The sequence below is a fragment of the Rhinopithecus roxellana genome, chromosome 7 (genome assembly GCF_007565055.1).
Source record: "Rhinopithecus roxellana isolate Shanxi Qingling chromosome 7, ASM756505v1, whole genome shotgun sequence".
Taxonomy (NCBI): Eukaryota; Metazoa; Chordata; class Mammalia; order Primates; family Cercopithecidae; genus Rhinopithecus; species Rhinopithecus roxellana.
In genome coordinates, this window is record NC_044555.1 from 136,569,551 (window position 1) to 136,583,113 (window position 13,563).

General features: G+C 54.0%; 1 protein-coding gene across 1 annotated transcript in view; it reads left to right on the forward strand.

Moving 5' to 3' along the window:
* The first annotated feature begins 2,163 nt into the window (after positions 1-2,163).
* The window catches only part of MAMLD1 (mastermind like domain containing 1), a 143,727-nt gene continuing 132,327 nt past the window's right edge, over positions 2,164-13,563 (forward strand). Inside the window, exons 1-2 of the mRNA XM_030934689.1 lie at positions 2,164-2,207; positions 2,929-2,998. The gene's annotated coding sequence lies outside the window, so the exon portion shown is untranslated. The remainder of the gene's footprint in view (positions 2,208-2,928; positions 2,999-13,563) is intronic.

Below are 13,563 nucleotides of genomic sequence, written 5' to 3' on the forward strand. Positions count from 1 at the left end.
TATAGAGGAGGTCAGCTAGCGGTAAGCGCTAAAGAGAAAACAAAGCTGGGAAGGAGAGAGGAAGTGCCAGAGATGGGCGTGGGGCTTTGAAATGTTACATAGGGTGGCCAGGTGACATTTGTGTCAAGACTAAAGGAAATGAGGGAGCCAGCCCATAGATATCTGGGGAAGTGAATTCCAGCCCAAGGGAACAGCTAAAGCAAAAGTCCTAAGTAAAGCAGGAATGTATCTATGTGTTGAGGAAGAGTTGGGAGGTCTGTGTGGCTGAAGCAGAGTGAGTGGAGGGAAGATGACATCATTGAGAAAGGGGAGGGACATGTCTGAAGGGCCCCAGAGGCCACTAGAAGCACTTCAGTTCTACTTTGAGTGCAATGGGGAGTCACTATGGGGTTTGTCACAGAGATCGGGGAATAGACTGCAAGGAGAGGGTTGAAGGGAGGGAGGAATGAAGGCAGTCTGTGCGGCAGCTACTAGAGTAATCCTGAGGGGAGAGGCTGCTGGCTAGTACCCACAGGGAGCAATGGATGAGCAGACTGACATTGTGGATACATTTTGATGATACAGACGACAGAATTGAATACTGGACTGGCTGTGAGGTGTGAGCAAGAGAGAAGAATCGGGAGGATTCCAGGGCCTTCTGCCTGGGCAAGATGAAGGATGGTGTAGCCATGAACTGAGGTAGAAGACTATGGGCACTGCACACTTAGAGGATGATCAGGAACTCAGTTCAGTCAGGTTACGTGGAGTTTGCGATTTCTAGTGGCCATCCAGGTGCTGGTGCCAAGCAGGCAGTTAGTCATCTCGCAGACGTGTGGCTGTGATATTACAGGCTTCTTAGGATGCTCTGGGGAAATGGGCATCATTTGTCCCATGAGGAAGATGAGAGCAAGTGATCCCAGGGTTGAGTGGAGGTGCTGGGAACAGAAACCCACCTTCCATCTCCTTGGCTAGTTCACTTTGAGGTTGCAGACAGAATTTTAAAAGCATCCTGCCAATGCTCTGTGATAGGCATTGCCATCTCCCATTCAGCTTTGTTTAATCAGATTTCCTTCAAAGGACTCCCGCACTCTCGCAGTTCTACCGGGGCACTGGCAGCCCTGAGATGACTCTATCTCTCCCTGCAGGGCCTTGAAGGTAAGGTTCAGTCACCAGAGAGCAATAACCTCTTCTGGCTGCTTGCCCTTTGCCGAGCAGACAGGACTGGACCCAGACAAGGTGAATTCCTTCACAACTGCCCTGCGGAACTGTGGACTCCCAGCCTGGCCCCATTAGGCCGGGCGCATCCCGGCAGCGCCGGGGCTGTGAAGCCACAGCCCCTGAATGTGTCTCGCAGTTGGGCCTGGACGCCGTTCTTCCTCCAGGTAACTTCGTGAAACGCTAGGAGGCAATCGCCCAGCCTCACTGCGCCTACGTAGCCCACGAAGGGATCTCGCTGGGTTCTCGGAGGTGGCCCCAGCGCTTTCCGAGGGCCGAGAGCGTGGGCGTGGAGGGAAGGAGGGGCCTAGTGGGCGGCGGGCCCACCCCTTTATTCGTGGCCTGCGGCTCCGCTGAGCGTGACCAGATGTGTTGGTGACAGGTTGCTACTCAGAGGTGCGGACAGGAGCTGAGCGCTGCTGCTGTCGGAGCCGACGCGGCGTTCCCGGGCTGTGCTCAGCCCCTGCAGCTGCCATCGGCTGGAGAAGTCCAGGTTAGGAAAAGCACCCGGGGAGGGGAACCTGGGGAAGGGGTGCAGCCAAATACCCAGGAAGTGGGATAGGTGGGAGGGGAGTCGCTGGACTCGGCGCCAGGGCAGATGGTGGACAGGGCGCCCTGGCCCGCGCGGCAATTCCCAAGGAACCTGTGTTCCTGCAGAAGCCGCAGGTGTCTGTCTTGGGATAACTGCTGAGGGAGCCAATCCAGCCCAGCTTGGGCGGGAGCATAGCGTGCCCTGGTCCAGTGAAACGGGAGACTGGCCAGCGAGCTTGGACTCTGAGCTAAGCGTACTGGCGGGCGAGGCCGACAGCGTCCGCGCTGAGAGTGGGGGAGTGGGAAGTGGGGAGTGGGGCACTCGGCCGGGATGGGGCGGGTGCAGTTCCCTAACTGCCACCTGAGAGCCTTGGTCCCCGCTGCCGCCACAGCGGGTCTGTTTGGCAGTCAGGGCGCGAGCTGGTGAGCGGATGCGTGGGCGGAGGGACTGGCGCTACCCACCCAGTAGCCACCCACTGCAGGTGAGTGCCCCTCCCCGGGCGAGAGGAGGAGAAGGGCCTGGCCGCTAGCCCTAGGGTCAGGCTCTGCTGAAAATGGGAAGGGGGATGGGGGCTGAATAGGCTACTTTGTGATGAGACTCCCGTCCCTGTGACACTTCAGGGTCCTCCAGGGATCTGTCATTTCTCTTGCAAGATCTCTTATTCTCTGGTCCCTCTCCTCCTCTCCTTCTCTCCTCCTCTCCTCCTCTCCTTCTCTCCTCCTCTCCTTCTCTCCTCCTCTCCTTCTCTCCTCCTCTCCTTCTTCCTTCCTCTCCTCTCCTCTCCTCTCCTCTCCTCTCTCCTCTCTTCTCCTCTCCTCTCCTCTCTTCTCCTTTCCTCTCTTCTCCTCTCCTCTCCTCTCCCTCCATCGTGTCTCTACCTCTATCTCCGCCGGTGCCTCTCTCGATATCTGTCTCTCAGTCTCTGCCTTCTCTGTGTCTCCTGCGGTCTCCTGTCTCTCTTGGTCTCTCGGTCCTGAGCACTCTCTTGCCCTGTCACTGGTGACCGCTGGCTTTCGGCTCTCCGTGCTCGCTCTTCGTGTGTCCCGGCCACTCACGGCTCACCAGCTCGCTTTCCCCAGACGCGGAAAGTCTACCTTCGGTGTGCGGGTTTCCCGAGCGCGCCGGGCCCCAATTGCGGCCCTCCAGCGGGCTCTGTCTGCTGGAGGCGCTCCGGTAACCCTGCTGTCGCCTCTTCCCACCAGCGCACCGCCTAGGCAAGCCAGCTGACACCGAGGGCACAGACCACCCTCCACTGAGTGCGGAGCAGCCAAGGTGAGTGCACCGATGCCCCTTCCGCCCCTCGGATCCCTCCCCAGATGCCCTGGTTCGAGCCGACTGGAGAAATGAGGCAGCAACAGCGAAGCCAGCCTGCGGCCGCTTTCTCCTCTAAAGACTGGTGGGAGGGCCTGGGAGGCCACTTGGGCGGCCGCAGCGCTTTGGATGCCCGCCGCCCCATCCCGGCGTGGAAACCTTGAGTTTCCAGGCTTGGGGCTGGTGGGGTCGCGGGCAGGGCAGCGCGGCTTCCCCTTTAAGGCCGGAGCCGCTCGTCGCCGTGAGTGTGAGGGTGTGTGAATGTGCGGCGTGCGTGTCTCCTCCTCCCCGAGTGACACAGCAGTGAGAAATGCCTATCAGTAACTTAAACCCCCGAAACTCCACCTTCCGGGCGCGCGGCGCGGAGCCGGGCGGTGGGAATGGAGCGAGCAGATTGAGGCCGCCACTGCAGCGCCGCCAGCATGAACTTGGCCGCGAGCTAAAGCGGCCGGCGGCGGGCGGGCGCGGGGGCACCGGCCGCTAGCCAGGGGGTGATCTGCAACAGGGCTGGGCTCCTTGGCGGCCGGCTGAGGCCAGGCTGCCCTCGCTGGCGGCCGCCCGCCCCTCGGACACTGCCCCCGCCGCCGCCGGAGCTCTGCAGCACGGTAAGGCTGAGGGCGGACGCAGGAGGTCCGACTGTTCTGGGGGTTCCGGGGTACACTTGTAGTCCCCAGTTATGGTCCCCATCGCTGAGGATCGGGGTCCCGGGGTGCTTCGAGTCGGTAGACCCTAAAGTTTGCTCTGAGCACACGGCCCACCTGGCGCTGCAGGCGGCCGCCCCTTTCTCGAACCAGCCCGGCTGGGCTGGGCGCAGCTCGAAACGCCGGAGACCACGGCCTTTGGCTCCGCGCCCGTCGGGCGTCTGAAATCCGGCGCGGGCAGCCACTACCGGGGAGGAAAGGTGGAAGGGCGCAAGCTGAGCGGGCTCCTAGGGCTACGCTTGGCTACCGGGAGTCTCCCACTCTGTCCCAGCACCCCCGGGTCGCTTGCAGCCTGGGTGTCACCGGCGACGGTGCCTTCACATGCCAGCTCCCTGAGCCCAGGCCAGTAGGCAGCGAGCACTGGGTGAAGGATTCCCCCACCCCAACGCTGTTTGCCTCCTCTGAGCTAGAGTGTGGAGTGTGTGCGCCGAACCCGCTGCCCTGCACTCCCTCCCCTGCCAACTCCTGGGGAGAGCAGCCCGGAGCTGAGCTGGTGTTCAGGGCAGCCCGGACTGGATTCCTGCGAAGCAGCCCTGGCACCCCTGTGTCAGAGTCCGCACAGGTCCCCCGGCATCTGCGCGATGACAGAGCTGGGCGCCCGGCGCGGGCTAGCGCGGGCGGGAAGCCCCCCCGGAGCGCCGCCAAATACTTTTCTCGGCCAGTTGGCTTGGCCAGGCTCCGTCCCAATGCAGTGTGTCCGAAGCCTCCTGGAAAGCTGGAGATGTCGTCTGATTCTGATCTGTGATTAAATTCGGACTAAGCAGACACTAATAGGATTAGCCTGCCAGAAAGCTCGGCCCTGAAGCCATCGGAACCTGGGCAAACACGCGCCTCGGGCTGGGGCATTCACTCCCGCCGCGCTCCTGCAGCTGGGTGCGGCTGACCTGGGCACCCCGAGTGTGGGTGTGTGTAAGCGGGCAGGAGCACAGGGTGGCTGGGGGACTGGGGAGAAAGGGCTCCTTTTGCTGGGGTGGCTGGTCGTTGTTATTTGGCAGCACGGTGCCCCCCGGGGGCGCGGTACCCAAGGTGAACGTGCTGTTCACGGGTAAGCAAACGGAGGCCGGCTCCGGGACATTGTCTGCGAGGGCGAGCGAGTCGAGCTTACTAGAGGCGGCTGCGCTGGAACAAAGGCGCAAAGTCTCCCTGAGACCGAGCAATTTTTAAAGAGTTGGCTAGGGAGAGGGCCTGGGTCTCCCGGGGTAGACCCCCGCGGGAATTGCGCCGCCCTCAGCAGCCCCGGTCCGCGGCTGGGGAATTGTGTTCCCCGGTTGCGGCAAGCCGGCGAGCGACATCGCAGCGGCGCGGCCCAGCTCTTGGCAGGCGTGGGTTGCCGCCCGAGTGCCCACCGGCCGGGCGGGGTCGACCGTGCACCCGCCGGGGCTTCCCGGCCGCCACCGCAGCTCTGGGCCCCTGGAGGCCGCGCAGCTTCTTTCCTTCCCTCCCTCCCTCCCACCTCTTCTTGTCTTTATAGATTCCCGCTCCCTCCCACCCCCGCCGCCGCCGCCAACAATCCGCTTTATAAAAAGCCCCTTTGTTTCCCAGGAGGCTGGAGAGAGGGAAGGGGAAAAGGGACGCAGAGGCAGGGGGCGGGGGCGGCTGTCTCCAAGAGGTTTCGAGCCGCTCGGGACAGGAGGGCAAGTGTAGGCGATGGGGGAGGGGGTTGTGTTTCGAGGACCCTCTGTGGGAACCTAGGAAGGTGCACGGAGCCCCAGCCCCGGCCCTTGCTGCACGCCCAGCCTGCCAGCCCTGGACACCCTAAACCCCGGCGGCCCGGACGGCCCAGTGGACTGCACTGCGAGCCGGCGGGCGCACGCAGAGGCCCTAGGCGGCAAGCGCTCAGCGGGGTGGGCAGACGCGCGTCGCCGATGCGCTCGCCGGGCTCGGGCATAGGGGGCGCCCTTTCCCTCGTTTCGCTTTGCAGCGGGCGCCCCTCGCTGCCAGAGCTCAGGGCAGCTGTCGCGCCCGCCGGTGGCTAAGAAGAAGGAGGCAGCTCGGAGGCTTAGGCCACCCGCGTCTGACTATACGCCTCATTTCTTCCCGCGCCCTCCTGCCACACCCTCCGCCCCGCCACACACAGGGGCTCAAACTCTTCGAGCGCCCTTTGTTTGGAGGCGCGGAGGCAGTGGGAGCCGCCACCTCCGGGGTTCGTGTAGCCTAGGCGGGCAGTGAGGATGAGCATGCCACTCTGGACCGCGCGCTGGCCTGCTGCCTCTGCACCTAACCCAGCGTCTGGCACTAAAGCTGCCAGCTTTAGTTGGATTGACGATTTAGCGGGTCCTTGTCCCGTATAACCGACCCCCTAAAACTTTCGAGAACCAGGGCTTGCACTGAGGAATGTCAAATATAATGTTAGAAGTAACCTTGCGCCATTCTGTTGGCCTGCTCCGCCCCTGTGCCCCAAAGTGGTTGGTGTCTCTCAGGGAGTTTGTTCGGGAAGGGAATACTGAAAAGAAAAAAGTGACAAATAAGGAAAGTGGGCGGGGCCCAAGCTCAGGCTGGTGGGTCTCCCAAGCGAAGTCAGATTCCAACCGCTCTCTGGCCGCCTCCGCCCATCCTATTTCCATTTAATCTGATGTCGACGTTTTATTTGTGCCTTTTTGCGTATCTTTCTCCTACTCCCCTCCCCTCCCATCTCTGGAGGTTATCGATAAGTGCTGGTCAAACATTTGTTCTCTGGTCTTTGGAGTAGAAGATGAAGCGTTAACACCCCCAACGCGCATACACACTTACCAACTGCGCGCATACACACATCCCAACTGCATCTAAAACCACAAGAAAGTAATCAAAGGGTAAACTACTGGTTCTGCCTTCTCCTCCCTCCTTTGTACTTCTCTTCTGGAGCAAGTTCATTGGAAAATAAAGCTGCTGATGTGCGAGATGGAGCATATGGTGCCTCCATAAGAGAGAAGCTGAAATGGCCTTGAACCTGCCGGACAGACCAGCTGTTTGCTGCCAGCCAGAGCAGCTAATCAGCTTCTTCCCCTTAAAGTAACAGCCCTCTTTTCACTTGATGACCAGTTTGCATATTAAATAGGATATTCTCCAGAGGGGAAAAGTGATGGGCTCCTATACTACTTTGTGCTTGGTGGTTCTCCAATGCCTGCTCTCTGCCCTGGGGGCTGCCCTCTCCCGGTGCCTGCCTGCCATGTGTGAGTGTTTCTTTCAGTACTGAAGTAAGAATGTTGCTCATAGTGGAACTTGGGACAGAAGAGGCAGGAAAAAAGAAAGAAAGAGATGGGGCTGAGAGATTTCCAGGTGCCTGGGAGGAAATCTCTCTGTTTTGTTCAGCTTCGGAAAGAACTAGCAGTCTTTCCCCACTTTCCCCCTTTAAAAATATCACAAAGAGCTGAAGCTTTTCCTTACAAGATCTCCTTAAAAATCATCCTCTTCCGGCTGTGACCATTTTCAGTTTTTCTTCAGTACAATGTGTTGGGGGTGGCGGCTGGGGAAGAGTTTGGCGTTGGAAGAAGAAAGCCTTTAGGAGATACAAGGAAATTCCATGTTAGGAAATCATTAGCAAAGGGTGACTTCGTCTGTTTTCCTGCCACTGACGCTGACAGTGACACAGATGTGTGGGCTGAAATAGGAACGTCATTGAATTTTTACACTCCACCAGGAAATACCCTGTTGCTGGGGGGGATGGGGTGGGGGCTACACATTCATTGCATCTTAAGGTAGGAGATTCACTATTGTCAATCCTTTTTACTAAGGAAAGGGATTTTTTTTTAGCTTAGCCAGCATGTTTAATATATTTTCTTCCCTTTTAAATTGATCACCTAAAGGCCTAAAATGCACCTGTTAATGGATGGTCCCTAGGAAACTCAATTACTATTTGGGGTTATGAAAGGGGATAAACTGGTCTTAGACAAGTGGTTCTTCTGAAAATAGCTGGACTATGCCTCTCCTTTAAAGGAACTCAATATACAGTAAACTCTGTTTTTAAAGATTCTGATTTTTTTTTCTCCAACAGTGCATTGCACAGATCATTAGCCTAGGAGCTGGGACACTTGTGTTCTAGAAAGCTCTGCCCACTAATTAGCAGAGTGATCTTGAACAAGCCCATCCTTTCTCTCCCCCAATCCCATGACCTCTGAGTCTGAGTCCCTTCTAGTTCTAAAACACTGTGGTTTGTGAATGAAAGAGTCATTTTCTGGGAAAGTGAAACATCAAGCTCAACCTTGTCATCAGGAAACAACTAGACAGATAATAAAAAGGGGCTGATATTTTGAAGGGCAGGGATAAGAAGGAGGAGTAGAAAAATGGCAGAAGGCCAATCAAAACAATACAAAAGTGGAAAGTGTTCCCCTTTTTGTGTCTTTTGCAAGTGTGAACTTCTAGCCCAGAATCAGCGACAGCAGACACCAGAAATCAACCCAAAGGTTCTCTTGTCCAATACTCCTATTGATGGCAGGCCTCCTAATCATTGGGTTGGTATACAGATAACGGGATCTAAACTCTTTAGAGTAGACCGGCATATTTCCAAAGGACTCATCTAATGGAGAGCAGATTTGCTGCTTTGCAGTTATTTAGGAAAGGTTTCAAAGACAAAAAGGCCTTCCATCCGCACACACGTGCACCAGTGGGATGTGGGTTCTTAACCCATTGTTGAACCTTTTCTTTTCTTCCTAATCCAGCTGTTTTTTTTTAAATCACATTTCCAACTTTGAGGATACAGCAGCTATGTAAGAACCTGCTGCTGTCCTACTTGATGTTAATATTGATTTTTTAAAGGGGCAGGGGTGAACATTATGAAGAAGGACTCTTTATCCTCTGAGTTCTTTAGCAATTATCTTGCTGCCATAAATGTTGATACACATATAATGGATGTAACTAAAAAACTCCTTATCCAAGCAGAAAAGGCTGAGTGTTTGTTGGAGCAGATAGAATGCTGAGAGTGTGAATAGACCAACCCAGATGTCGCTGGGGAGGGAGATAAATGATGGAGGAACAGGAGCCGGTTACTATGGATCAGCACAATAAACCAATTCCCATCATACACCTCTCACAACGCCACCGAGGGGTAACCTAGGCAGCACCAGTCAACTGTATGGCAGGAAAAAAGCATTGCAAAGCTCAATTGGAACCGGCCTGGTTTTGCAGGCATTGAGTCCTTAAACATCTTCAGTACTTCGAGGAGGGAAATTTCATAAATCAGAATGCACCTGAAAAGACTGTGTTGCAAATGCTTATGACTTCTTATTTTTGTTGTGTCATTGTTGTTCTTTAGTCTGTAAAGGTGTCAAAGGAAGAAGAAAAGGCCCCATGGAACTGTCAGGGCAGTTAGTCAGGGAGTTCCCCATGGAGGTAAGAAACAGTAGCTTGTGTTATAGGATATTTACATGCCAAGATTGCAGGTGCATAGTCCTGTGGGGTCCTGCTCCCAAATTACCAGCCCAGGGCTGCTGAAGCCCCAAGGGCATTTTCTTCCAGAGGAGGAGACAGAAGGAAAAGAGTTGGGTTACCTCATTCCCCTGCCCCCACCCCCCCACTCTGGTTGCTTTCTTTCTCCCCTTCACAGAGCCTCCCTGGTTTCCTTCAAACCTCAAGTTTTCTCCTAAAATCTGACGTCTTTATAACATCCAAAGCAATCAGATATGAAACAGTTCAAAAATATTCCCCCCGGGGGAGGGGATAGCAAGGGGCCTCCCTGGCTGTAGGCACTGAGCTCCCAGAGTAAAGGCTTCCAGAGATGGGGCCTAAGGAGGGTTTGGGAGCAAGAAGCAAAAAGCTCTTTGCAAAGTTTAGGAGAGCTTTCCTTGCTCAGATTGGCTATCCTGGGCCTCCCTGAGGCCCCAGCTTCAGACTACTCCCACCCTTCCTTGGCCTACAAAAGGGTGGGCTCATTCTGCCGCTGAAGGAGGATCCCTCCACCCCAATGGCAACTCAGTCCTGCCCGGCTGCTCTCTGACCCCGACACGGCCAGTGCCCCTTTCTGCACAGCCCAGTTGGAGCCTCCCAGACTCCCATTTCCTTGGTGGGTGGGTGTGGGAAGCTACCTTACCCTCCCATGTGCCCTGCTGCTTGCTCTGCCAAGTAAATAACCAGTAAGTGGATTTTGGGAAATGCCATTTTCTAAAGGCTGAGAATTGTTTCCTGAGGTTCAGAGAAGGATGGAGCGGACCAGGGGATATCATCTTGTTGGAAGAGGGCCTAGCAGGCCAGCCATTGATTTTTTTTCCCCTTTCTTCCACCTGTGCGAGTACCTAGACACTAGACCATAGGGACAGTTTTCTGCTGATTTTGGAAGGGATCACTGGAGGCCACAGCACCCAAGAGAGTTAATGGCATCCAGGTCAAAAGGACCTGGTGGCCCCAGCTTGTGTCCACCTTTGAGAGCAAAGCGTGGGTCTTTGGAGCATAAAGACAGGACAAAAACAAAGTCAAGTAATTCTGAACATGTTGAGGAATTCCAAGCTCTTGGTCCAATTGTCCCAGCTCCACCCTCACCCCACAAGTAGTGCATTTCTATTTTTCCTTCCATTTGAGTCCGAAATTCCACCCTCAGCTTCGGCAGCATGCTGGGACAGAGTGGGGAGGAGGAAGACAGGACCCAGCTCTGCCTTCCTTTCTGTGGCTCTGCTGGTCGGTTGACCATTGCACCTGTACATAGTTAGCACAGGTACACCACCTCACCTGCAAACTCAGATATTGAAAGATGGAGAATCTTACAGCTGGAAGAGTAAAACCCCATGATTTTACGGAAGAGGAAACTGAGACCCAGAGAAGCTTCTGACTTTCGTAGGGCCATAGTAAAGGGAGCCCAAAGTTGACAGAACCCTGGTCTCTAGTTCTCAGTCGAGTGTAGAACATCCATTTTGCACCCATGTGTGGGCAGACAGGCTTTCCTTTTGAGGCAGAGCAAATGTGGTAAAAAGAAATGCAGCCAGTGGAGGTGGAGTGCTTGTAACTGTAGTGTAATATAATCTGCCCTGTATCAATGTGTGCTTTGCTCAGCATTGTTAGGACAGCAAAGAGTCATATTAGAACCTGAACTCGAAGTCTGGAAGTAGCTGGAGAAAGGAGATTGTAAATTAAGAATTAGAAGGGAGTGTGTGTCTCGTTTTTGAGTTGCTGTCAGAGAGTCAGGCAGCCAGCCCTGTGGAGGGCTTGGCTGGGTGGGCTCCTTTGGCAATGGTGGGAGGTTGTTTGGGTTTGGCTCTTAATGAGATCTCAGTGTTAATATCTGCCTCTGGAAGTTCCAGCGCCGGCCTTGGAATTCTAAGTGGGACAGTAGTTTTGGTGCAGTTGCCAACATCACATGGTTTGCGTGTCTAATTCTGAAAGACTGGCATGCGTTATGCTAGGCTTCAGGAGGAGGGCACAGCGTTTCTAAGCCGCTTGTCTGTCAAGGATTAATTTAACCTCTAATTACTACATTTTATTCGCAGTTTGCTGCACGAACGTGTTGTAACAAAGCTCAAAGAAGTATGCCATTTTATTTCCCTGCCACTCTAAAATTAATTTCCGGAATATGGAGTCAAACCTGACACACTTGGTGTTAAAATAATTGTGCTGACATTCGAGTTAAAGTGAACAATCTGGTTGTTTCTAGTGATCCCCCAGCCATGGGGTAAGGAGCATTATCATGTTAGTTGCCATGACAGTTCTCAAAATGAGCCCTGAAAATATCAAGGAGTGTCACTGCCCAAATCCACTTGGGGAGCACCGGATACAAAGGTAACACCCAAGCACATGGCCAGGCTGTTAGCTTTGGAGTATGACTGATGCCCTGTGCAGTAGGGCAGCCAGGGAGTCCTTTCTCACCCACTAATAGGGCTCGTGGTGAGGTCTTGTCCCACAGCATGAGGTGAGCACATTATTAAATCGGAGGCTCCCGAGAGCCTGCCCCTGGGGCCAAATCTGTTCTGAGTGGCTGTGACAATGAAATCACAAGATGAAGTTAATGGGGATTTTCCGGGCAGGCTTTTCTCCCTCCTCCTGCCTGCTCTTCCTTGACGACCTGCACCAGCACTCCCCAACAGTAATAGCCCTTTGGCAGTCCTACATATCTCTTTTATCCCCACCTTCCCAAACAGCAGCAGTGGATCCCAGAGTGGAGGCCCATTCCCCATTCTGGGTGCTTGAGAAGATTGCATTCTCAGGCCCTGGTTGGGAACCTTAGCAGCATCGTTGGTTGCCTAGTTTGGGCCCACCAAAGCTGATTTTTGGGATTTGAGAGATGGCCAGGTTAGCCATTTGAGTTCTCATCTCCTTGCTCAGGCAGTTGTGAAGAGCTCTCTCTCTCTCTCTCTGTCTCTCTCTCTCTCTCTCTCTCTCTCACACACACACACACAGACACACACACAGACACACACACACAGACACACACACACACACAGACACACTCACACACTCACCCTCTCTCAGGAGTAGAACTTTGCCAAGATAGCAAAGGCTAGGTCTGAAGCCCTGTTCTACATATGGCTGGGGATAGGCTCACTGGCCTTTTCAGCCATGCCTTTGGCTGTCAAATCCCGAGCAAATTGAGTTTAGGTTCAGTACTCCCACCTTTTCCTTCCTGGTTTCTAGATCTGCCTCCTGCTTCTCACACCCCCTCTCCACCTTACCTAGAAAGATGCCATCCTCAGCCCGCTGTACCTTAGTGGGATTCCCTTCCTCTGGAGAATCTGGAGCCTCCAGCTTGAATTAAAAGATGCAAGAGTTACCATGCCTTGGAGAGAATCTGCTGTTTAGGGCACAGGTAAGGAGGTGTTCAGGGCTTAGGGAAGCCCTCTTTTCCCACACCCCATCCTTCACCCCACCAAATGGTACCATGCCTGGCATAAAGCTGGTCCTATTTATGAGTTAGAGAACTACCTGGCTGCCAAGGTTTTCTGAGCTTGCCCTTGGGGAAGCTAACTCCACCTGGTCTCTTGAACCTCAAATCATAACAAAAATGACTCCCGATCCTCTGAAGCAGGGGTGGCTCTTTGTCTCTTAGGGATCATATACTTCTTTGAGAATCTGATGAAAGCTCTGGGTCTTCTCCTTAGACAATGGAAAAATAACATGCAATGTTGCTTCTAACGTAAGGTACCACTAGGCCTTAAGCCCACTCATGGTTCTCTCAGGGATCTTCTGTCACAGGTTAAGAGTGCCTCAATAAGAGCTTTCCCTTCAGCAGGAGACATTGACCAACTATGGGATTTTAGGCAAGTCTGTGAACCTGCCTGAGTCTCAGCGCCCTCAGTTGTCAGATGGAAATATCAGAATGTCAGTTCCATCAAGTTTGGAGCACTGTGGGAGATTCAAAAGAGATGGTGTTGGTGAGATGGTCTTGTAGATATCAGGCTCAGGGCACACTCATGGGTTGCTCTCTTTAATGTTAGTGTTTGCTATTTATTTATTTTGCCTTTCCATTTGATGTCAGAAATTGAACAAAAGAAAATCAGGCTCCTTTTGACTTGAAAAGTCACTTTGTCCCTTTCTTTGATACTGCATAAGTTACACCCAGGCAAACTAGCATTCAAGAGACTCTGGCTTGGGAGGGACCTCAGAGAGCATGCAGTGTGTCCAGGATCTAGACAGTTTTAGAGACCCCAATTACCCAGCCCTTGGCAGTTCCAGAATCGGTCAAGGATGTGTGTAGCCAGCCCAGTGCCTTGAGGAGGTTCCACATTTGCCTGCTGCAGAAGTGAGAAAATGGGATCTGAGGAGGCCGATAGTTGTTTGGTTTTTCACATTTCAGTACTGTCACAACGGGCATGAGAAGGTAAAGTGGATCCTGTGTGTCTCTATCGTAGTCACTGAAAGGGCCCAGCCAGACCCTCATGAAAACTGGTAAGTAGTCTTACCCCAGGATCTGTCCAGGGCCCTATCCTGAGG